This window comes from Canis lupus, chromosome 29 (genome assembly GCF_048164855.1).
Source record: "Canis lupus baileyi chromosome 29, mCanLup2.hap1, whole genome shotgun sequence".
Taxonomy (NCBI): domain Eukaryota; kingdom Metazoa; phylum Chordata; class Mammalia; order Carnivora; family Canidae; genus Canis; species Canis lupus.
Genome location: NC_132866.1, coordinates 4054733 through 4080808, shown reverse-complemented (window position 1 = coordinate 4080808; position 26076 = coordinate 4054733). Strand labels below are relative to the sequence as shown.

General features: G+C 45.6%; 1 long non-coding RNA gene across 1 annotated transcript in view; it reads left to right on the top strand.

Annotated features, from left to right (window-relative positions):
* The first annotated feature begins 7039 nt into the window (after positions 1–7039).
* LOC140620516 (uncharacterized) overlaps positions 7040–26076 on the top strand; it is a 30609-nt gene continuing 11572 nt past the window's right edge. Inside the window, exon 1 of the long non-coding RNA XR_012020274.1 lies at positions 7040–7153. This is a non-coding gene — a long non-coding RNA (uncharacterized lncRNA). The remainder of the gene's footprint in view (positions 7154–26076) is intronic.

The following is a 26076-nucleotide window of genomic DNA, read 5'->3' as shown; positions in this document are numbered from 1 at the left end:
AATATATATATCAACTGAATCTAAATATATATTTATATATATTTTAAAATATATATAATAAAGTAATATTCTATTTATTATTAAAATAATATTTTAAATATATATCTAAATTCATATAATAAACTATATGAATTTAATATATAAATAATATATATTATATATAATTTATATATAAATAAATTAAATATATATTTAAATTCATATAATATATATATTTAAATTCAATTGATAAACATATATATTATTCAATTGAATAATATATATTATTCAATTAATAAACATATAATTTATATATATAAATTTAATATATATTTAAATTCATATATATTTAAATTCAATTAATAAACATATGTCATTGATTTCAGATGTAAAGGTCAGTGATTTATCAGTCTTTTTTTTTTATTTATCAATCTTAAATAAACCCAGTGCTCATTATATCACGTGCCCTCCTTCATGCCCATCACCCATTTACCCCATCCTCCCTCCCCTCCTCTCCTCCAGTGACCCTCAGTTTGATTCCTATGATGAAGAGTCTCTCTCATGGTTTGTCTCCCTCTCTAATTTCATCTTGTCTTATTTTTTCCTCTCTTCCCCTGTGCTCCTCTGTTTTGTTCTTCATGTGCTGTTTCTGCTGAACCTTACATGTCAGCTCAACCCCCTGCTCAGCATCACCTTATCAGAGACACCTTCCCCAGACCACCAACTTAAGAGGGCCTCCCTCCGTCTCGCTCTCTCTAGGCTATCCTGCAGAGCATTTGGAGCATATTGCCATACGACCTAGTGCTCTTGTACTCTTGAGTTCCTACATTGAAATGCAAGTTCCACAAGCCACGTAGTGACACTTTGGTGTCCAACACGTAGTGTGTCCAATACGTAAAAGAGTGTTGAGCATTTAGAGGAGCCACGGCAGGGATTTATGTAGTGAATGCGATGTGCCAACGGTGCTTGTCTCTGGGTATGATCTGTTTTTTTTCACTTACTTGGTTTGTATGCACTTTACTTATTCTTAACAATGAACATAAAACAATGATAGGTACCTTTAAAAATCAGTTGAAGAATGAGGACGACCTGAGAGCCGGTAGGAGTCATCTGAACGTAGCACCTTAAATTTCAGAGCCAGTTATTCTTATGAATCTACCTAATGATAGACGCGAGTTACAAAGTGGGTCTTTCTTTTTCTTTTTATTTTTTAGAGAGAGAGAGAAAGAGTATGTGCATGAGCAGGGAGAGGACAGAGGGAGAGGGGGAGAGTCTCAAGCAGATTCCCTGCTGAGCATGGAGCTGGAAGCAGGGCTGGATCCCAGGGCCCCAAGATCATGACCTGAGCCGAAACCAAGAGTTGGACACTCAACCGACTGAGCCCCCCACGTGCCTCATGTGTGTGTTTCTTATTTTGAGGCTATTTCTGCCCTCAAATGGACGTGTCCTTATAGACCATGCTTTTTCACTATATATTTAAATAACCAGATTCTCTCTTCCTTCCTACATGCAAACTCTCTCTTGAAAGTAGAGACAGTTAACAAAGATGGCCAAGATACTTAATTTATTTTCATGTTTAGTTGTTTGGACCATGAGGCACGGGTGCTGTGCATAGAGTGGGAGTGAGGTTAGGAGAAAAGAAGGAAGACAAGGGGAGGGATCACAGTTGAGAGCTAGAGAAATTGCACTTGCTTAGAGCGTGGTTAATTTTGGAGAATGTTAGAAATTCTTTGCAAGAGCTGCTATGTAATTTTCTGGACCCCTGTTAAATAATTATCAACAATTTCAAGACAGTGGCAGGAGAGCAGACTTTTCTAAGTTGGGGGATCCTGCACAATCCCAGATTGCTGGCAGATTGAAATGAAGTGGCATCCGACCCTTGGCTGATAGTGAAGATGGTAGACATGGACCCGGCATATTGAGGCTTTCAGAATGTTCTAAGAAAAGGAATTGCCTCTGACATTTGGATGGAATCCATTCATTATCCTGACTTGTGGAAAGGGATGGGGCTGAATGTTGCTTGCTGGAGGCACAGCCCCTCCTGGCTGGTGACTAGAGGGAGGTGGTGCTGGTCAAGGCTGGGCGGCTTGTAGGGCCCCAGGCAGGACTGTGGGGGGCATGGCCTGTGTTCACCGCCAAGCCCACTCAGGGATGGAAGGAGGCAGAACCAGGTATATTGTGTGTGGCCCTCAAGCCAGATGCCAGGAATACAAGAAAGGACAGGATAGTGCAGGGAACATCGGGGAAGTGGTGCAAGCCCGTCTGCACGGCGGGATTCGTGGCTGCTGGGGGAGGAACACATGGATTCCAAGAAACTCATGGAAAAATCATTTGGGGTGGCCCTTGCCTTCAACACTTCCTGCGACCCCAGCACAGTCTCCATCTTTCAGGAGTTTGGCTACACTATTGTTTGACTCTCTGTCTCCCTCCACCCCCCATTTTCATCTGTTCTCTTTAATTCCTGCATTTGGCTTCTCCTGGTTTAATTGCGTGGTGTCTGTCATGGGTGGCATCTCATTAATAGGACGCATTCTTCGGTTCTTATTTAGCAAAAGATGATCCATGACCCACTCTCAGCGTGCGGCTCTGCAGAGCTGGCTTCTGTTCCAGATGACTTGCTGAGTTAGCGGTCTTGGCTGGGCTAGTGAGCAGTCCTCCCGAGCTCCATATGCACACGGATGCTAATTAATGAGGAGGACCCTCCACAAGCTCACACGGGGCAACATCAAAGTTTCTGTGCTTCTCTCCAAAGCACTGGATCTTTCAAAAGCCCCTTTCATTCCTTCTTTCCCTCTGCCTTCTTGAGAGATCTTTCTCCCCCTCTCACCTGGTTCCCTAATCCACTCTCCTCCTAGCCACATAGTGGCCAACGCTTCCATCTGTCACCAAGTCATCACCTCACTCCTTAGACACCAAGGCATCTGTATAAAGTGACCACTTCAATGCCAGGCCTGAAGACTCCCCTGTGAGGAACAATCCCTGCTCTTGAGGTTGCTGTGTGGTTCCCATTATCATTAGGCAGATGGAATTCACCTGTGGAAAACTTATGAATGATCAACATTTTTTTTTTTTTGAATTTGTAAAAGGCAGTCTGACCACAATGAGACCTGGCCTCACCCATGTTAGGATGGTGACTATATAAAAACAAAACAAAATAAAACCAAAACGACAGGTGTTGGTGAGGATGTGGAGAAGTTGGAACCCTTGTGCACTGTTGATGGGGATGTAAATTGGTACCGTGGCTGTGGAAAATGATACGGAGGCCCCACAAAAAACTAAAAGATACAATTACTATATGATCCAGCAATTCTACTTCTGGGTGTATACCTGAAAGGATTGAAAGCAGGGATTGAACAGATATTTGTACAATTGTATTCACAGCAGCATTATTCATAAGAATCAAAAACTGGAATCAAACCCAGTGTCTGTCGAAGGATGGACAAATAAACCTAATGAGGTTAGGTACATACATTGAACATTATTCAGCTTAAAAAGGATGAAAATTCTAAAAATGCTCCAACAAGGATTGATACTGAGGATACTATGCTCAGTGAAATCAGCCAGTCACAAAATGACAAATACTGTATTATTCCCCTTACACAAGATTCCTGGAGTTGTCAAATTCACAAGGACAGAGAGAAGAATGGTGGTTGCCAGGGTTGGAGGGTGGGGAGTGTGGCCAGGGAGTTATGGTTTAATGGGTATGGGGTTTAGGTTTGCAAAATGAAGAGTTTTAGGGATGGATGGTTGCACATACTCTACTTCATGCCCCTGAACCGGGCACTTAAACATGATTAAGATGGCAAATTGTATGTTTAGCGCATTTTACCACAATTGAAAAAAAAAAAAGAAACCTGAATTTCCAGACAAAATCCTCACAAGAAATATATTTGTTATTTTTAAAAGATTTTATTTATTTGAGAGAGAGAGAGAGAGAGAGAGAACAGGAGGAGGAACAGAGGGAGAAGGAGAAGCCAACTCCGTGCTGAGCGCAGAGCCCGATGCAGGGCCCCATCCCAGGTCTCTGAGATCATGACCTGAGCCGAAATCACGAGTCGGTGGCTTAACCAACTGAGCCCCCCAGGGCCCCCATAGGAGATATTCTAAACGAATATAAATTAGAATGAATTCCCGAATGGCGGGCTGCCACCGTGTCCTGATCACGCCCCGTCCCTCATGCCAGCGCCTCTCGGTTATTAACCCAATCTCTCAGATGGTCTGTTCGTGACTGAGAGGCAGCCGAGGCTCTCCTGGTGAGGGTCAGGGGCTGTCTGGAGTTGTCAGGACAAAGTGTCCCTGGGCCCTGCCCAGGACGGTGCCCGGAGCTGGCGGCTGGCCTCCCCGCGGCTCGCCGAGGGCTCCTGGCACCGGCCTTGTGCCCCGCCGGGGGTGCAGGCGGTCACGGAGATTCATCTTCATTCTGGCACCTGCTGTGATGCGCCCAGCCAGCCCCACACTTGGTCAGCTCTGGTCGGGAAGCCAACCTGGTTCCGTTTTCAATTTTGGAAGCGTTGTTGCGGATTAAAAACCGGTCAAATGATGGGAAAGAGTCAGAGCAAACAGCTGCTCTGTACCCATCATCCTGCCAAGGCCTAAATGAGCCTTCAGGAAGCTTGAGAGAAATGAGGGTCCAGCTCCCAGCAGGAGCGATGCACGGCCCGGGCCCGGCAAGTGTCGCCCTGGGGAGGCCATTCCGCTCGCAGCGGACTCCCTCTTTTCGCCCACGGAGACCTGTGGAAACCGGGTTGGTCTAGTTTCTGATCAAAATTTAAGGACGGTAAAAATAAAGACATGACAAGCTTGACTCTTCCTAATTAGCTGGCTAATCTACTTAGCTCTTTGTAAAGAGCTACCCAAGGACACAGAACACAAAACAATCCGTCATTTTCTCTTGCATGCGTCTTGGTACATTTTCTTCACTTCGTGTTCATCCCTGTGAAAACCGTCTTCACGTGAACAGCTTGAAAAGCCACTGAACTCTCTGGTATGAGTCAAGCGTGGAATTTCAAGATGGTCTTTTCCTGATCCACTTTGGGGGCGGGGGAGGGCCAATTGATAAGAAAAAAAAAAAAAGTGGAAAACCAAAAATGCCCTATTCTTGGTTGTCCAACATGGGCCAGTCTCAAAGCAAGAGCTCGGGGAGGGAGGGGCGTCTGTTCTGCTGTGGAGGGAATAGTAAGCGCACCACAATCTCAGCTGGGCCTCTGTGGAGTCTGGTGTGGAACGGAAACTCCCTTCCCAGGCATCCTCAAGGGACGTTCTGTAAACTCGCTCTTTCCAAGACTGTGTAGAGTTCAGTGCGAGTCTCTTTTGATGGGGGGAACCATGTGCTTAAGCGGGTCTTGCAGACAGAGAAAGAAGCCCAAGTTCCAAGGATAGAGTGTGGAGAGGGGCACTGTGGTGCCCACCTCCCTCCAAGCGGGGCTTCTGTGTGTGGAGTGGCCACTGCATGCAAGGGTGGCAGGCCTGCAAGAGACAACAGGGTGAGGGAAGAAGGAAAGTCACCGAGGGTTTGGGGGAAACAGGTGGAGCTGGGAGCCATTGGCATCTGCAACCAGCAGTGACAAATGCTTTTGGATATGGAGATCCGGATAGAATTTTCGGTGCTATTCAACTTCATGCATTTGTCATTCAAGGATAATTTAAAAGTATTTTTTTTCTGTTCTTTCCCACAAAGATGTTAATGCTGGGTGTTTGTTCCTTAGAGTCCTTATTCATGGATCTGTGCATGGTGGCATAAATGTTTTGTAGACTGTGCTTGTCATGTTTCTTACTTAATATGAACAAATGATCAATAATAATTGTTAGGATATATCTTAGGATATATCCTAACATCCTTTAGATATTACAAAAAAATATCTTAGGATACAGATGTAATTTCAAATAGCTGCAAACATTCCTTCCAGTCAGCATGCTATATTTAACGGTTCCCTCTTTGTTGAATATTTTAGGTTATTTTTCATCTATAGTTGTTATGAAAACATGGGAAATGTGTGTATCTTTGTAAAAGCAGTTTTGTTTTTTTGAATTAATTCCCGGTACCAAATAATTGTTACTGGGCCACAGGTGTCGTGCTGCTTTCTGCCACTATCAGCAATGAGTTTATTTCTCTCTTCCTGCAGCCTCATCACCATGGGTTTTAGGATTAACACTTACTTTCTAATTGATTTTTATGCCTATCAATTTAATGAGCACTTCCTTGCGAGGTAGCGGACTGGAGCAGTGACCCATGTGTTTGCAATCCTTGTATCATTTTTGCTGCGTGACTATCTGTTTCTGCTAGCGTTTGGAGCCCTGTGCTGGACTCAGCTTGGGCTCTTTCCTTATGAGCTCAATCTAAGAGTCAGAAACTAGAGAGGTAAGTACATAAACAATGACACAGTTATAAATCATGATGTGTTCCACAAAGGAAAAGAGTCTGTGTCGCATGAGGGAATATCAAGGTGGATCTGGTCCAAATGGGATTTTAGGGAAGGGCCCTCGGAGGGAAGGAGAATTAGGCTGAGGCCTGACAAGGAGGAATTGACCACAAAGGGCGAGAGGGGCAGGAAGACCTGAGGGCTGGGAGGTGGACGAGGGCCAGGCACACTGGGGGCCAAGGGATGAGTGAGGGAGGAGCAGTCTGTGGGACCAGATTATGGCCCTGCAGGTTGGCTTGTGTTGGGGGTCCCTTGGGAAACACTAGTATCACCGGAGCACAGGAGTTTGAAGCTTAGTCTGAGTGGTTCCAGCCTACTTGAGTGGTGGCTGGATGGTTACTTGAGGAGCTCAGATGCTCCAGGCCTCAAGAATGGCTTTCTACTTGAGATGGTGGCATTGCATGGCTAGGACGTGGTCAGTTTTAAACCCTTCATGCCAAGCTGTAGACCTACTTAGACAAGGCTTGCAGGTGATCAGATTGATCTCTTGCTATAGTTGCAGACAGCCACAAGGCAATTTAGAGCGCTGCTGTAGAAGTGGAAGTCCCAGGGACGTTGCTGGGTCCCCTCTTCAATTACCCAGATAGTGTTATTCTGCCAAAGATTCCTGAAGAGATTTTCTCTAGACTTTAAAAATAATTCCTCCCTCTCTCTGGGAAGTTCACTTAGTGTGATCTTCTGCTTTTTTACTCCCACCTGTGTATCCACCTTAGGACTAGACTCCCGTTATAGAGGACAGACACCAGGCCTTTCTGGTAAGTGTGCCAAACCTCTTCTGCCCGTGGGTCTGCAAAATGACTCATTTCTCCATGCTTTGGGCTTATCACCCTGTGTGATTATAGAAGTTATCCTGAAAAAGAGCCTGGGCTGGAAAAACAGCTGTCACATGAATTACGAGTTATTATAAACCTCTCACTGAGCACTCCTTGGTTATCTGCTACCTGCCTAAGCTTCGTAGGTGAAAAATACTAGCTGTGTATCAGTATGGGCTTGGAGAGCCACATCGACAAACAACTGTGTTTAGAATCTCAGACGGCTGATTTCAATCAACATTTATATTTCGTATTATATTATTGTCCTCAGGTCTAACTTTGAATTTTAGTTTGTTAATCAGGTATAACACACATGCCACAGAACGCGTACAGGGGACAACTAACCTTCAGTGTACAGTCTGATGATGTTTTGCATGTGTCTACACCAGATCGAGATGTAGGACATTTCCAGCCCCCAAGGGTTGTCTTCGTTCTCATTTCTACTCAATACAGTCCTTCCCAAGGGAATCGCGGTCCTGAATTGTCCCTCCATCCATTAGTTTTTCTTGTTCCCGACTTTCATATGAATAGAATCACGCAAGGTATAGTCTTTTGTGTTTGGCTTCTTCTTTTCAACATGAGAACTGAGACTCAGCCTTGTTGTTGTATGTACCAGCAGCTCATTCTTTGTTAAATCCCACAATTTGTTTATCACCCTGTTGATAGACACTTGGACTGTTCCCAGTTCAGAGCTATTATAAGCAGTGCTGCCTTGGATATTCTTGTATGATTCTTTTTTGAACATATAAACTCATTTCTCTTGGGTGTACCTCTGAGTGGAATTGCTGGGTCATAGGGTAGATATATTTTAGTTTTAGTAGACCCTGCCAAATCCTGTTCTAAAAGTGGCTGCACTAATTTTCCCTCCTGTATGCAGTGTATTTATAGCTTCAGTTGCTCTGCATCCTTGCCAACACTTGGCTTTGTCTCACATTTAATTTAATGTTGGTGTGTGTGTGTGTGTGTGTGTGTGTGTGTATGTTTGTGTGTGCTTTCAGGGCAACTAGGAAGAATAGGACAGTAAGTATTGAGATTAAACTGGGTGCCTTTCTGAAACAATGGTCAGAGTTTATGGGTGGGGTTAATCTGGAAGGTAGAGTTAGCAGAGGGCTCACAACTCATCTAGAGAGTGAGACCAGAGGGTGGTGCAATCCTTGAGGACAGTGAGGCAAGGAGGTTTCACGTGCCATTTTGGAAACTTTCATAAGGAAACCAAATACGTATAGAAGATATTTGAAGAAATTGTGGCTCAAGTAGTCTAATCAGTCAAGGAACTGGTAGAAACTAACTAGACTGGACACTTTAACTGAGTATTTTGAAGAGAATTAAATAAAGGACTATTTGCAGAGATGTGAGGAAGTTGAAGGGAAATCATCTGAAGGGAAGTGTTACTTGATTTAGAGAAGACAGTTGTGTGACAAGATCCTCCTAACAACGTGGCCTTCAGTGGAGGCCAGTCAACCCATGAGACCTGATAGGAAGGGACCCACGGCAAAACAGGTCCAGATCTTACTTTCTTTGCTCTGTTCCTCTGATCTCCTTCCAATAATCTCATGGATGAGCCCCTCCAGAAGCCAAAGGGTGAGAATGCCTACTTATGTAGATATCTAAGCCCATATCCTTGGGCAGAGCTTGCATGGAGAAGGGGGGACAGTGGATAGTACCCAAAGAGGCAAAAGAAAAATACATAGTTCATTGTGTTTGCATAAAGTTCATCATTTCCCATTAGAGTTTGTTGTAAAACACTGACCAACCAATACCATAAATCCTGTATCTGTGGAATGACACTGAGCTAAGGAGTATTTCTTTCATTATCTATTTGCCTTTCTAAAACTTGTTATTTGGTTTCTACCCATTTATAGAGAGTCACATAGGACTGGAAAGGACAAATAGATATCCCTTTTGTCTCAGATCATTTAGTAGCTGACGTGAAGTCCTTCTCTACAACCTGACTTCCTTGAAGGTGGGCACTGGTTCTTACTCACTTCTGGATGCCCAGAGCTTAGCGCAGTACCTGGGCTGCAGCAGGTGTGAGGGGAATATTAGCTGAATAGTGATGGGGGAATGATGATCAGGACAAATGGGCTTTGGTGAGATACACGATCGGGAAATGTACACAGGACTAATTTGTGTTTGGAGATGACAAAATGTAACAAGAATGTCACGTAGAAACCACAGTGCTCTCTGTTCCACAATGTGGTCCTGAAGCTAACAGGGCTTTGTGGGGAAGCTGAGAATCAAGAGAATCCAGGGAAGGGGGACTGAGAAAGGCATCCCAGCGGTATCAGCCAAGCCCAGGGCCAGCCACCTGTATCTCTGGACCCTCTGCTACATGAGATGATTCTTCCTTTGTTTTGGCTCAAGTCAATTTCCATTGTGTAATCTGTGCTTTGTGATCAGAAGAGTTGTACTTAATGTAGATGTGGTTGGAAGTTAGACGGTAGATGATGCCTGTATTCTCTCATTCTCATGTTTCATGATCTTAATTAAACACTGGGTACAAAATGTATGCTCCTCACCTCCTACTGGTGGGCTGGGGTTGCCCTGGTGATGGAAGATTTCACTTTTCCTCCATAACCACTCATCTAGCATCACAGATCAGTGGGCGACACACTTGTAAGAGCTTGGCTGTGGCCACAGATAAGAATAAAGATGGCTCCAGGGAAGCCAAGGCTCCAGTCACAAGCCATCGTCTACACCCAACATGACCAACCTCTCCTGTTGAAGACTGGCTTTAAATAGCATAGCTTATACTGCACATGGGGACAGAGAGAGCCAGAGCAGCCCGTGAGAGGGGAGGGTGCAGCCTGCAGAGAGGCAGCCTGGGGTCCAATGAACGAGTCTACACATTGAGGCCAGGAAGTACGAGGCTCAGAGCCTTCCCAGCCTTCTGAGCTCCTGAAACCTCATTCAGTTCTTTCACCAGCAAATGAGCAATGATGCCCTTTTTTTTTTTAACAGTTTGAGGATTATGAGAATTCAAGTCAAATGCGATCTATGGGAACCACGGGCACAGAGCAGATAGAAAAGTTTCCAAGGGGACTCTGGTACCACCTCTGTCTTGTGTGTGCGCACGCGTGTGCCTGAGTGCATGTGTGTGTTTTGTTTGTGTTTTTTGTTGTTTTGATTTCTCCTTCTCTCCTGTAGTTGACTTTGCTAGAGGGGCTAATACAGTTTCGTTTCCACTCCTCCCTGTCTCCATAATATTTTGCTGGGGATAAAGAGAACTCCTTGGTGAGGCACAGGCTTTCTGGGTGAGAGAGAAGTCATAACAATATGCGTGAGGGTGGGGCTGGCTGGGACTTTCCCTTTACAGTCTTCATTGCTATTCCATCAGCATTGCTGAGGTGTAGACGGTCTGGCGCCCTGGCTGGAACAGCCCGATCCGTCTTCTTGCTTCAGTGTGGAATGTTTATCCACCTTTCAACTCAGTTGGGCTGCAGATGATGCGCCATTTGCCTATTAATCCTCATTGTGGTGGCGAAATGCAAATGAAGTTGCTTTTGATGTATTAGAAGCCTGATAGCAATTTCTGACTTTTTTTCCTGGAGCCAAAGTCTTCCCAAACCTCAGCGCCAGGGTGATCATCTTAGGAGTGGCGGGATCACGCAGGAGCCTGGCTGGTGAGCAGGCTGCCTTTTCTATGAGGGTGCATTCATTATCAAATTAGACTGTCAGTGAGTATCCTTGAAACTCCAGGAGGGAAAAGGAAATTTTATTTTATTTTATTTTTTTTTTAGGCAGAGAGAAAGTTAGAAAGTAATTAGTATGCACTAATTAAGAATAATAGTAATAGCATTTTGAATTGGTGCCTGGAATGAGAGCTGATTCGGGCTCCTTGCCAGACTTGGTATCTATGGCTGCTATCTTTCAAAGTTGTCGTGCATCTATTTTGAGATATGACAGTGATGCTCTGTTTTGAAACATTGAATTGCTGGCATTGTTTGTTGAGAGAATTTCATAGCCGCACTTAGGCGTCTAATTCCACACGGCACCTGCTATTGATGCCACTGATGTAGGTATCGAGAAAAGAGAGAGGAAAGTAGGTGAAGAAAATAAAAACAGTAATTCATTGCTCCAGGTAAGGGTGGAAGGGGGGAGAACAGAGCTTCGGTTGGACATTCGACACCTTAGAAGCCACCGTACCAGCAATCGAATGTGTGCCGTACTTTGCCAAGTATCCTGGGCAGGACACATCTGCCATTGCCACCTGTGATCATTTTCTTCCTCTTTTGCACTAAATAATCAATTACAAGATTCTGGGTTTTTCTCCCCTCACTCATTTATTGCTGGCTCAAGACCTTGCTTCCAGTGGTGCCAGCATGAGAACATAGCGCTTTCTGCTCCCGAGGACAGGGTGGGGATTCGCGTGAGCGTTCTTAGCTGGGCCAAGGCCAAATGTGGCCATTGGCAAAGCATGTGAATATCTCCCTTGAAAATGGTTTTTAAAATGTAAAAACTCATAAAGCTCAGAGCTTCTGAAGGAGTCGGGTTGAGCCGGGCTCTCTCGGGACTGTTGCTGGCTGTGTCAAATTGACACCAACGTCCTGGAGGGTGATGCACTATGTGCATCTCCTTACTATTTAGCTTGGAATTTCCTGACCTTGGAAGCCATCCTAAGAAAAAAAAAAAAGGAAAAAAAAAAAGAAAAAAAAAAAAAAAGATCAGTACCTGACTCAATGGAGAAGCTCAAACTCAGTGAACTGAATAAAATGTAGAGAGTGATACATCATAAAAAAGAAGCTCTACAGCATTAAACCCTGCCAAAGAAAGCAACCTAACTGTTGGGTGAAAAGGTGAATTATTCATTTATAATGGAATGCTATGTGGCCATCAAAACCGAGGTTTACTTAATTTCTAATGGGGCCAAGATACTGATAAAATATCAAGTTAAAAAAAGAAGGAAGGCTATAAAACCATGTACACTATGACCTCAAGATTTTTATGCATGACAATGAGGTGGATGGTGAAATTAGACATGATTTCTGACTTGTTTTTATCCTTCTGTATTTTTAAAAATTTCCACAATGAACACACATTGTATAGACTTGTGTTTGTGCATGTGTGATAATATAACATTTTAAATGTGTATGCAGAGTAAAATATTCTTCAAAAAGATCCCATTACGCAGGGCAGTATAAAGAGATATCAAGTCCTCTGTATTATTTTCAGATCTACCCTCATTAGCAGATGCTAGATTTTCTTTAGATCTTTCATAGGCTGGAGGCAGGCACCGTATCTGATGGTCCCTGCGGTATACCCTTGGTCCTAGTTATGTGTGAGGCAAATATGAAATAAGGTTGAAACCCTGTGTGGTCGTGTTGGGTATCTTAGTGGCTCAGCATGGAGTCACACGAATGTTCTCATCGGGATGGTACAGCAGCACTGTTCAAAGGAGCGCTTGGCCTAAGATAAACTTGGGATTGAGGTTATCCGTGATTTCAGGTGTGGGTGTGCTATAGATCTCAGATCTTAGATGATGAAAATGTGGTCCATGGGCTAATAGCACCAGCATCACCAGGGGGCTTGTTAGAATTGCTGACTATGAGACCCCAGCCAGGGGTACTATATCCGGATCTGCTATCAGTAAGGCACCCGGAGGAGTCTTGGGTGTGCTCCAGGCAGAGAAACGCTGCCAGAGAATGTGTCCTGGGAGAGTGATGGCAGGACTTGGAAGCCTGGGGAGAGGGCGTCTGTTGACCGGCACCCCTTTTTGAGATGGCGGATTTGGTGGTGATGGTGGTTGGTTTTCTGTAGGTGAGAGGAAACGAGCTTCACCAAACATCGTAACCTGCATCAGGCCTTTGGGGATGATGTCAGAAACAGAACTCACTGATTGGTCACGAAGAAGCGAGGTTGGGCTCTTGTGGGGAGACCCTGGGGGGCTCGTGGGAGGTCCTGACCATCCCTTGCTGGAGAGTGTGACCTCAGGACCCAGGCTGCAAAGACAAGCTGCTCCGAGGGACGCATCCCTGAAACCCTTGGGGAGTCCTGCTTGCCTCAGAATGATGAAACTGGCTCATCTTTGTTGTTTTTAACCTGAAGAGAGAAATGGACAAAACACATGCCATGTAAGTTTTATGTATTTTCGGTTGTGGGGGCCATCCCTCGGTTTTGGGGTTTCTCTCTAGATAGCCCCCATCAGGTGCCCCTTGTCTCCCGGACCCAGTGTAGGAAACCCACGTATGACTCCAAGAGTATCCTGGTTGGTAGCAGACACCCGTCCTCAGACCTCCGTCAGTTCTGGGAGGAGAAACCTGGAAAACCAGGAAGGACGATGGTGAACTCAATGGATTCATTCTGCACGGCTGTCGTTTAGGAGATGCAGATCTTTTATTTGGACATTTTTTTTTTTTAATGATAATGAACCACCTTTCGATGTTCCCCACCAAAGAAAAAAGTGTGAATTTGGTGCACCAGGACATTGAAGATTTTCCTGGAGATCTGATCCTGGCTCTAAGCACAAAACCCCTCACTTAGCTTGAGTGGACACTTTGCACACTCCGCCTCCCCACCCAGCATCCCCCAAGGTGTCATCAGCCAGAGACTCCTCCGTGGCCAGCGGAAACTTGACCCCCTTCTAACAGATTTAAACAGCATTATTGGAATCTCACAGCAGCAGGAGGCTGGCTACTCTGTGGGGTATCAGCAGTTACGTGTCTGAAAGTACCTCTGTTCCATGCCCGTTGGAAGCCCAAAGACTCTTCCAGAAGGATGGCAGCTGCCAGGGCTGGGGGTTTGGAGCTCAGCTCACTGGGTCACATCACTGTCGCACCCACAATTGTCTCTGTTCTGAGCCCCTCTGTCTCGTCTTGTCTGTTTTCTGTCCCCAGACAGACTCTTCAGAACCTCTCATGCCCTGGGAGTCTCTTCTTCCCCTTAGGGGACTCACCAATGTCTTCTGGTGTCTTGTCAACCTGTCGCCAGCTGTTGAGATAACAGATTTCACCCCGCCACATGGCCACTAGCAAGAGGTGAGCTGTGGCACCTCACCCCTGATGGTGACGGGCTGGTAGACCAGGACCCTCCTGGGGCCCACGGTCCAGGACTGGTCCTCTGATTACCTGCTGTCATCTGTGCACCACAGGGGCCTGGGCCTAGCACCTGTGATCTCTGCGGGACTGGGGGGACCCGACCCTTCGGAGCCTTGACTTTGCCTTGAACTGAGTAGAGTGTGTGTGGCAGCATCAGAGCCCCGAGGCTTCTCAGACTTTCCCGTGTGGACATGGCTGGAATCATCATCCATGCGGGCTGCGTGTGGCTTCCCACAGATCTGGAAGGAGGCCTGGCTCCCACGCCAACTCGGCCTCAGCGTGTAGGCTCCGCTCAGCCGAGGACAGAGCTGCCGTCCTGCTGGCATTTGACCTGCTGCCAATAGCTGCTTGGGACCTTTCTCACTCACGCAGGCTTCCATTTGAGGACCCTTCCCAGGCCTCAGTGTCCCTGTTATGGAGAGTAACGTCCTGCCCCAGCACATGGCCGGGCACCAGTGCGGGGCACTGGGAGTGACCCGAGGAGCTTGGCACAGCTGAGGCCGGCTTGGGCCTATTCCCGAGCATTCCGCAGCTTGTTCTCGCCATGGGCGCCTCTGGGCTCTGTGGGGCGGGTCGCGTTCCCCGTGTCTCCATTTTCTGCCACGCTTGTGGCACAGACAGACACAGAAGACACCTACAACTTGATGTTTCAAGGCAGAGCATGAACGTCTCTGAGGCTCCTGCCAAGACGGGAGATGATGCAGCTGGATGCGTTCTAACCGGTGGCCCCCGTGGTGCCCTAGAGGCCATTTTGCTGGGGCCCCGAGAAGGAGAGAGCAAGTGTCTGCTGCATCCCACCCTCCCTGAGGTCCTGGGGTAATATGATGGGTAAAGGCCAGGGGGATAGACACATAAGTATGTTTAGTGTGCAGCTTGCACAGAGAGAAGGGAGCGTGGTGAGTCTGGGTGCGTGGATCAGAGTGGGGTAAGTGCTCCCTGGGGAGGAGGGGTCGGTTGGGATGGGCCAAGCTGTACAGCAGTAATAAGCACCCAGATCTTGGAGTCTAAGCACCCCAGTGGCTTGGAGTGTAAAGGTTATTTCTTCATCTCCTGGAGGGAAGCAGGCCTGCCTTGCTCTGTTATGTTTGGTCCAGGAGAACAGCTACTTAGGAATGACTCATGTGTCTCTCACTGTCACACCTTTGGCTGAGGGGCCCCGGGGCACGAGATCCTGGGAGTAGACATGCAAGGACATTAAGACAGCCTCCTGCATGAGGTAGAGCGAGCAGCAAAGATGGCGCTCATATCCCAATGTGCTTTCAGCTGGCAGCTCCCCAACCCTCCAAGCTGGCCCTTGGGTGTCCCTGTGCCCCCAGCCCAAGTCAGGGACTCAGGGCTTGACACCACAGCCGACAGGAGCTCAGAGAGCTCTGTGGGTCAGGGCACACTGCTGGGACAGAAGGGCAGACTGTGAAGACCTGGCCCTCCTCAGTGATGCATTTAATTAAGTAATTCGGGTTTCTCGATCTCAGCATAGAGTGAAAGGCGCTGTCACGGCCCCAGTGAGCTAGTCTGGAGTGGCAAATGGCCAAAACTTGAGTAGCTTATGCCAGTGGAAGTTGATTTCTTGTTCTCATATTGATCCCGAGAGAATGCCCAGGGAAATCTGGGTGGTGTCTATGTGAGGTCTGTATCTGGGCTACTCCAAGGCTAGGTGTGGAAGCTACCTGAAAGGGGCCAGGCACAGACTAGCACAGGTTTATGTGCCAAGCCCAGATTACTGCCCACACTGGCCTGTGCTCCACAGTGGAGAACACGGTCATACAGACCATGTGTTTACCTACAGGTAAAGGGAGCTGGGAGATGAGCAGTCTAACAGGAGCCCAAAGAAGGAGCAATACTTGGTGTCTTTAGGAAGTGGGGAGCACCCAAATTGCAAGGGCTGGGTCAAAGTCACAGGCTATCCTGTAGCTCTTCTTCCTTCTCTGCTCGTCTAGGAAGATAGTGAACTGAGTCTTTCACCGCTGAGAAATGGTACATAACATCTTCCAGAATGTTGCCTAAATTAGGATAAGCATGGTTCCCCCTTGAAACCAGGCCGTGTTCTTTTTCCTGAATGTCATGTTCCAGAGGAAAGACCTGTCATTTCCCAAGAACAAATCCCTCCACTGAAATTCAAAGCTGCTCTCACCATCCTGGTTGACTCATGTCAGTCTGAGCAAGTAGGGGACCAGGGCTTCCTTGTCCTCATGGTCATCCCTGCCAATTCCAGGGTGCAAGGCTGGGGCAGTGTTCCTGGGATCCGGGGGCGACTCAATGGCACATTGTCAATGATGGCAATTCTGGCCACCCTCATGGTCCACACCTCTGAGGAGACCCTTGAATGTAAGTCCATCCCATGAAGTACAAATCCCTTGCTATGGTGGCTGAGAATCAGCAGTCGACTTTCTACCCAGCAATTCAGAGAACAGACATCTTTTTAAATTGTTTGTTTTCTTAATTTTAATTCCAGCATAAGCACCATACAGTGTTATATTAGTTTTGGGTGTATAATATAGTGATTGGACAGTTCTACACATTATTCAGTTCTCATCATGGTAAGTGTACTCTTCACCCCCATGACCTATTTCTCCCACCCTCCTACCCACCTCCCCTCTGGTGACCATTAATTGCAGACAACAAGTATTATTACAGAGCAATAGGAACCCCTCTATTTGTTGAATCCACTTGAGTTTGTTAAAAAAATATTTGTAGTATGCATGGAAATGCAACTGGTGTTGCTGCTTGTGGCTTGCCACTGGAGTCCTGCCATACTGCCACCTGTATGAGGGAGCTCGGCCACCCGATTACGGGGGATCTGGGAAGTATGAAAGCACCGCCTGCTTTTATATATGTTCTCACTCATCTAACATCATCAGAATTTCATTGAATATAATCACGTTGAGGTAAAATGTGTTTAAACTGCTAATGGACTGGGTCATTGACTTTAACGATGTTCTCAATACTACATTTAATTATTGTACAAGCTCTTCTTTAAGATCATGTTTCCTGGGATCAGTTGGAGTTATGTTAAGTATACTTCAGCAGATAATAATTAATGAAACACCTCTTTCACAAGCCAGGAGATGTAGATGATGCTCTCTGCCATAAAGAGGAGGAGGCAGGTGGTTCTGCACCCACACACAAGCACACAGACATGCCAACAAGTGTCCTGTGCTGCAGTGAAACATTTGATGATGCACCAGAGAAGATGCAGGTGCCCTGGCAGCAGGTGGCACTGAGCCAGGCAGCACCAGGCTAGGTGGGTCCTAGAAGAGCACTGCAGGGAGGAAGGACCCCTCCAGAGGGGGTGACTGCTGCTCTTTTTGGGTGGAAACAGAGGGACTGAAGCCAACTTGTAGAGAGGAGAGGTGTCCTGAGCCCAGCCCAGGAGGGCTCTGTATCAGTTTGGACTTGGAGGGAAAGAGAGACCCCACTCACTTTGGGAAATTTGAGCAGGATTTAGGAAAGGGGCTGTTAATCCATGTGGGCAGGGTTTGGGGAAACTTCAAGGGAGAGGGAGGTATCCCTGGGTTTGTGCCCCCAGGGGCATTGTCACTCTTAGGCTGGGTAGCAGGGGAGAGTGGTCCCCAGAAGCCAGAGAAAGAATTGCAACCATACAGCTGCCTGACAAGCTGTGGTTGTAGGTGAAGGGAGGCATCGCCCCAAGGTGACCTGATAGGGAGGGATCTGGGGTCATTAACACCCTAGCCCACTCTCCCTAGCCCACTCTCCCCAACCCTCGGGGTCTCCTGCAGGTGCTTCTCATTGATTAAACCCCATTAAAAGTTGAAGCATAAAGAAGATACCTCGTCTACCTCCTGTACATGGAGCAAGGAAGATAGTGGATGTGAAAGCCAAGGGCAGACATTCAGCACAATCCACAGCCCCTGAGCAATCAGGCCAGAAGCATTCTTGCTGTCGGGCTCGCCTGCAGAAGTGAAAGCAAGAAGAGAGAAACCGACTATGACCAGGGAAGGAGAGGTGGAAGGAGAGCACATCTGCTTTCCCAAAGTCCGAGCTATAGTGGCAGTAGCATCACTCACCAGCAGTGGCCCTGGATCACTCATTTCATGACCCTGATTTTCCTCCACTTGAGAAAAAGTGTTGGTGCCGGGGCTGTGCTCTCATCTGAAGGCTCAGCTGGAGAAGCTTCTGCTTCCAAAATCATGTGTTTGTTGGCAGCATCATTCTCTTGTAGCTGAAGGATCTAGAGTCAGTTTCCTGTCGGCTGTGGCTGGAGGCACCCTCAGTGTGTTGGCCCCTCTCCTTGGTCAGCTCACAAGACCAGTCAAAAGGAGAACGTTGTAGCAAGGCAGATGTTATAATCGTATGCAACATAATTACACATAGGTTATCTCATGCACGCTGCCACTTTGCCACATTTGATTGGTTAGAGCAAGTCACAGGTCTGCCCACACGGTGAGGGCAGAGAGGGATGCTGAGGGTGGGGGACAGGGAGAACAGCAGCTGGAGGGGACCACGGGCCACCTGGGCATCTGTCTATCACATACCCCCAGACATGACAAGTTTTGTCATTAAAAAAATTTGAATAACTAAATATCCAATATAAGTTCTTTTTTTTGTGTAGGACTAAATGTTCTCTCTTTTTTCTTAAAAGAAAAAGAGGCAAATAAGGATTTCAGTTTCTTGAGGGGCCTGTCGATTTGAAGTATATTATTTCCTTAAGTTGTGGCATCAGAATCCAATTATATTTCTATAAGAGAAGGAGCCAAGGAAAAATCCCAAAAGTATATTTGAGACACCCTGGGGGATTCCACAGGCTTCGGTAAGAGAAACAGTCACTTCAGAAACTGAAAATTTATTCCAGGGATATGGATTTTGATGGGAAATTATCATGGTAAAAGAGAGGTTTTTATACTACAAAAATAATTTTTTAGACCTTCAGCCAATGACAATAGAAAAAAATTAAAAATTCTCAAGTAACTCATAAAACTCCCTGGAATATGTTTGTGAAACCCTGGTCCTGGACACAATGATGAGAAATATTATTTCAAACCATTAATCTCATTGTACACAATTTTAATGATGTCAGATTTATGGAGATCATAGCATTTATGTTTTAGGATATGTGCAAAGTATCATGAACAAATTGAGTGTTGGCTTCCAACATCTTCCAGGTTGGACATAATATACAAGAAAGACTAAAATTATTACCCCAAGAAGACCATGGGAAAGACTTTGGATAGTAGCTAGATATTTTGCTCATGTTTTAAAACTGAATTTAAAGCATTGGCCTATCTGCTTTTATGTAACTAGAGACCAGGGTGATTAATTAATCCTCCAAGTTTCTCAACTTCATCTGAACTTTTAATAAAACATATTCATTATTTTCTCAGCTATTTGTTTCATGTATCTGCATGATGCATGAGTTAAACATATTAATTATAATAAATAAAAGATAAGAGAAGCAGCAGGTACTGTCTTCTACGTTCCACAAATAAACTTAATTCTTTAAATCATTTCATGTTTTTTGGGTCCTGCTGAGCAGCCTGTGGGCTCTACACAGGGAATCTTTCTATGAGTTGTCCCTGGACATTCTGCCAAATGGGTGGTAATTTGTCCCAGAAACTTTGGGAAGTGTCCCTTCCATCCTTCTCTGTGAGCAGTTGGAACTGAGCCAAAATCTCAGGCAACTTTGAGGTCTCAGCAGAGGGACATATTTACAGAGAGTTTGTGTGTCCGGCCCCTGGAGGGGAAGGGCAGGAGAGTCAGGTTGTGTCCCCCGGGCCTGCGGCACCCCCTCTGGGCCATCAGGCACTTCTGGTGGGGAGCTCTAGGGTTCCTTCCTCTCATGCTAACAATCCCAGCACCAAGGATTTCAGAATGTCTGAGCCCTTTCCTTCAGAAAACTTTGCATTTAGACTTGAAAGAAACAATCTAAACAAAACTGAGGGAGATGTTCAACCAAAAAGCATCTTAATTACTTGTTTGCATTGAGCTTCTCTCAGGGAGCCCCGGGTGGAGGGCCTGCAGCCTGATGGCCTCTGCATGGTGCTTATGAAGACCCTATTGAGACACTGGGACACTTGCTCTGGATAAGCGAATGGCACCGGAGTGGGCAAGGTTGCCCCGTAGAAATTGTTCGCCTGAGGGGGAAGCTATCCCAGGAGACTGAGTCACCAGATTCAGTCTCTGTGCCACACAGCTTCCGGGGTGCCCTTGGCAGAGAGCATGCTGTGCCCGGCACCCTCTGGAGGTCACCAGTGTCCCGCCCCGTAGGGTCTGAGGTAGGAAAGTTGAAGGAGAAATGGGACCCCATCACTGGGCTTAGGCTTGGGCCATGGCCAAGGGGAACCAGGAGAGGTGGGCCGCCCCCCATCAGAGCTGGGGGTTGGAGCTAGTCTGTGTGGGGGTGGCTGGGGGAGATCTGCCCTCTTCTCCCTAGACATGGGAGCTATGCCCTCCCACCTGGATGCCACGTTCCCTTCAGGTTGGAGGCTCCCATTCCCCAGCTTCTAGAATTGTTGGCTCATACCAAAGGCCCACAAAGGAGTCCTTTTCTGCAAACTGCCCTTGAAAGCTGCTCTTTGGGACATCCCCCCACCTCCCTGATGGCTGCTTGCTGCAGGGGGATAATGGCCTGGTCCCCTGGCCTGGGTCCCACTATCTCAGGAGGGCCATCCCCTTGAAGGACCCCTTGGATCTTCTGCAGCCCCTCCACAGCCACACCAGGCTCACCTCCTCCCTCTGAATCTCACCGGGGCTGGTTCCCGGGGCTCTTCCCTGAAGTCACCCCTTGGCCTGCAGAGTCCAGGGTCTCAGAGAAGAACCCCACACAGCAGCTTCTGGCACCAACTCCAGCTCTTTCTCCATCTCAGAGCTTCACAAGGGCATCTTCCCCGACCTTGAGGTTGAGCTTCTTCCCCAGCCCCCCCCCTCCTCTCTTGTCCCTTCTGCTGCCAGAAGTCCCTACTGGCTTTGTTGACTGTCCAGTCTATGTATCTTTCATTTCGAGACATTCTTTGGCCCTTTCCAAATCCGCCAAGTCCCTTTTTCCTATTTCTCATCCTCTGCAGATTTCGAGCTGGTGGCTCATTCCCTCCACAGGGGAGGCATAGTGGATAGTGGAGTAATGATGCCCAATTCAATTCCAAAACTGAGTTTGCAAGGGTTGGTTCACAGTTGGCTTTTTCTGTTCCGTCTTGCTCACCTAGCCTAACTCCTCATGAGGCCCTGTGAGCATTTATTCTAAAATTTTGTATGACTGTGCCCTCCTGGAAGAGGCTCTGTGGTTGTTTCTCTAGGGGCCGTTTGGGGCTCAACTCAACCCACCTTCCTCTCTGGGCTTTGTTGATACACCTGCGCTCCTGAGCCTGCCCAGGGTCACCATCTCTGAGGGACAGGACACCTTTCCAGCTCTTTTTCTTCTTTGGCCAGATCCAAGGGCCTCTCTTCCATGGTTCCCTCATCCTTAAAAGCAGCCCATGTCCAAGAGTGTGGGCTCCTCAGAGGTCCTCAGAGTTCAGATTCCTCCCTCTTTGAATAATTCCAGAATATAACTTGAGGCTCCCTATGACCATGTCAACTCTGCTTTTAAGAGGATGTCTAACTTGTGGAGCATTTTTCATTGTTTTCAATCAGTTAATTCCAATCATTGAGCCACCATTATAGGTAACAGAATCTTACCTCTGGATCTTCCCTATTGACTGATATGCTTTAATTCTGAAGTGTCTGCATTTTCAAGTTTTAACACTTAAATTAAATTTTTGTACTTAAACATTTAAATTAACTTGAAAATTAAATTTAATTTTAAAACATATATTTAAAGTATATATATTTTTAATATCAAGCATAAAACATGGTCTTTGGATTTCCAGCTCTAGAGTCGGAAGACATTAATTAGTCTTAGACTCTTTTCCATCCTTCTGGGATTCTAAACCCTCCAAAAGCATAAAGACATTTAATATCACAGAGGAGAAACCTGAGGCCGACCTGACTAGCTTTTTGTAAGCAACCTCTTTTTGCTTTTGCTTTTGTTTGCTGCATGGGTGCTTGCCATATGGTTTTATTAATCCTTAAAACTTCAAACTTTTATCAGTATAGACATACCTATAGGTTTCTCTTTTCTTTTTCTTTTTTTTTAAGTGCAAATCTGGTTTTTGCTGGCAAGGAGCCCTTTTAGATTTCAGATCTAAGCTCCCCCCCCCCCCACACCATTTTGAAGAAGATATATTCTGCAGCTGTTGCTTCTGTTCCATTTATTCTGGGCACTTTTTCATGAAAAGCAATCGTCTGCATATCCAGTCTCTGTTCTCTGCCATTCTTAGCTGTCACGTTCTCTCTTACTATTTTAATTGTTTGGCTCTTTTCCCTGCATTCTCGCCCTTTGGAAGGTCATAAATCCTTGACTCGCTGATCTGATGTTTTCTTGTGGGGTCACTTCCCTCACTTAGAGCCTCTGGTCCTGTTTTATTCGGAGTTGACATCTTTTCTTTCCTTTAATTTGTTCTTGATTGACTCCCTTTAATTATTTACTGCCTTTCATTCTGTTGGTTATTCGTTCATCCTTCATCTCTTGCTTCTGAGAGTTCTTCTATTTTGTAAGGACATTTTTGAGAGCTCCAATAGATTCTACCCAACTTCCCTGGTCATTTTTGTAACGTTTCAACATATTTTTAAAAACTGTTCTTTTTTTTTTTTTTTAATAGTGTGATTCTTGTCCTTTTATATCACAGTATCTTTGGATTTTGTTTTTCTCTTCACTTATTATTGAAAGCAGGTCTCTCCAGATCTGGTAAATGTTCATAAGAGGTGAGGTGGTGAGACCAGCAGGCTGGGGTGAGGGGCGGAGAGGGAGCCCTGGGCAGTCCAACAGGTGTGTTCCTTCCTGGCAGATGGTCTCACTCTACTCATCCATTCAATGATTCCCTCATCTAGTATTGATCTGGCATGTCCTTTGTATAGTTGGTGCTGAGCCTGGAAACCAGACAGTTATGGCTCCCGCCTGCATGGAGTGTATATTACCATAGAAGGAACAAATATAACAAATGAATTACATAGTTCAATTATATAGAACTATAGGTCACACGAGCTGCTATACCACAACCTAGCTTTGGATACTCAGATCTCTGCTCTTGGCTGGACTCCCTCCCACTCCTTGACCAGGTATGGATTCTTGATGGAAATAGAATTCCTTCAGGGACACCTTGGTGCCACTTATATTCTGCTTGTATGTACAGGTAGGACTCTTCTCCTCTGTTGAATTTTACTTGGTAAAGCAGTTGCATAAACCATAGGTCTTTTGAGTAGAGAGCATTTTCAAAATTTTCATGTACCAAGGAGTGGTGCTTTCCAAAGGGAATATTCCTTAACTGTGCCCTGGGTCACACACAGCCTCAGCCTGCCCTCAGCATACCAAATACAATGCGTATGGATGGGTGACACATACACACATTTTCTTCCCTATTTATAGTTTCCTTTTGTACTCTGGGTGGCGTTTTGGTGAGATGAATAGTTAGACACTTTGTTCTGAGACACAACTTTACTCAAAAAATTTGCTTTTTTTTTTTTTTTTTTTATACTGAGGAGACTGTGGTCACCTTTCCATTATTGCCAAAGACAATGACCCTTCATTTGGAAGAACTCTAGGAGATGTATAGAGGAGCTAACTGAACTGTGGTTTGCTCTGCGTTTTTCTCACCTAGCCTCTTACCTCTTCTCTCTGTGTCTCACTTTGCTCATTCATAAACAGAGGACAGTTGATCTGGGTATTAAAGTTAGAAAGGATTGTGGATATTTTGTTGTTTACTTAAGAAAGAGCTTCTATCAGAATGAAGTTGTCATGTAGAGAGAAGAGCAGAAGAAGAGAATAAAAAGGCAGAAAAGTAATAAGAGGAAACAGGAGAGGGAGGGAGAGCAAAAGTCCAAGGTGACATCTAGGAGGACAGAGTGGCAAGTGGAGGTCTGGTGGTCAGTGTCATGAGGAAGGACCCTCAGAGGAAATAGCAGTCCTTCAGCTGGCACATCTGTGCTAATTCTGCAGGAAACTGTAAAAGCAAAGGCACTGTATTCCATAGTTCTAAAGACAGATCTCCTCATGCCTCTGGTTTTGCTAGCTGGCATGATTTTCAGATACAAGATTTTAACAATACCAATTTACATAATGTTTTTTTTTTCTTCCTTGCTTGATCTTTTGGGAGTTGCTTTGCGTTGGGACAAGGAGGATCTAATTTTCATTTGGATGCCTTATTCTTGTCAGTTCTATGGGTTTGTCCTGGCCCTCACAAATGTTGATATTTATTCTGTAGAAATTATGAATTTTCTTTTCAGAAGTTACACATTTTAAACTCACATTCCTTTTAACTCAGTGATCTCCACTTTCAATATGTAAGTATCCATATGCTCCAATAGGAAATCTTTTTGTTTGCTAAGAATGTCTCAAAAAATGTTGTCCTAGGGTCCATCTGTGGGACCACCCTGTTTTTCAGGTACTGTCTGGCCTTTCTTGGGTGACTGCTAGGTGTGTCTCTATAATGTTTTTTTAGATAGATTCAGTGGGGTGTCTCAGGGGTGGCATTGGTGGTCTCTAAAGTTAGGTTGTAGTGCTTAGAGGTACTACTGACTGGAAAGGGAAGCAGTGGCTGATGCATATGTTCATGGGCACCTGGAAGAGGCCTGAGACCTTGTGGTCAGTTGGTTTTGCTCTAGTCTATGGGGGCAGCACCCTCTTCTTTGGCTGGCTGCTTCCTGGAAGTGTATGTCATAGTCTGACACCTGATGTGTGTGGATTGGTAGTACTTGCCCTCCTTGGGCTTTTCCTCCCAAATAGCTCTTTTAGGAGAAAGGAGAGACAGGTATTTGTCCAGACCCCTACACCCTTCTTGACTGCTTGGCCTTGAGGAGGGCCTTCTGTACTTATCGTGGTCTTAGTTCTCATCTGTGAAAATGAGGTAAGAGGTGGGGTAATTTCCAAAAATCACTGTGATTCACCCTCCCCCTGTATTTTGGCCCAGAAGAGAGTCATGTGCTGTGTCAAAATTATATCACTACTTCCTCATGAAAACGGAGGCTAGGACAAATCCTGGCATGCTATGGATTTGGTTGAGGCTGGCTAGAGGGCTGGCCTAGTGACAAAGCCAGCTCAAGCCCAAGCCCAGATCCCCATGTGGGTTGAATGCTCAAGAAGGCAAGTCTATTCTGCATCTAATGACGGTTCTATAAGATTTGAGCAGTAAAGAAAGCACATGAGAGATGGAAATTAAAAATATGAGAAATAGGAAAAGCTTTTGGGAGAGAAAAATCAATTATAGTCCAACCAGGGTTACACACAACTTACCTGTTCCCCAGATGAGAGACTTTCTCAGTTTTAGGGAAATTTGTATGCAACCAACTCACATCAGAAGCTTTAAAAAGCCATTAATTTTGGCATTATTTTTCTGTTTCAAAACCAAAGTGAGGATTATAAACAGTTTAAAGAGCTTTAAAATGCTAGCACCATCCATCAGAGACCCCAGTGAATACCCAGAAGAATATGAAAATGGACAAGGTTCCGTTTCATTCCTGAAAGCTCCCTGAACCTTCTACTTTCTTCCTGCCTTGATGTTTGGTGCCTATGAAAGGCAATGGTCTCCTGAGGGTTCTGTAAGGGGGTTCACTGGAAGTAAAGCAGATTGGGTGAAGGAACTGACTTGAGTTCTTTCTGTGTTTCTGATGGTAGGAAACTGACTTCTAGATTATCTCACAAATACATAGAAAACATAAAAAGAGGCAAAATTATGCAGAAGCACATAAATTATGTAGATGATGGAAAGCCTATGCAAAACATGATATGTGCACATAATAGCATATTTCCCCAGAGGCTAATTGCATCCTTTGGGTACCTTTTGAAGC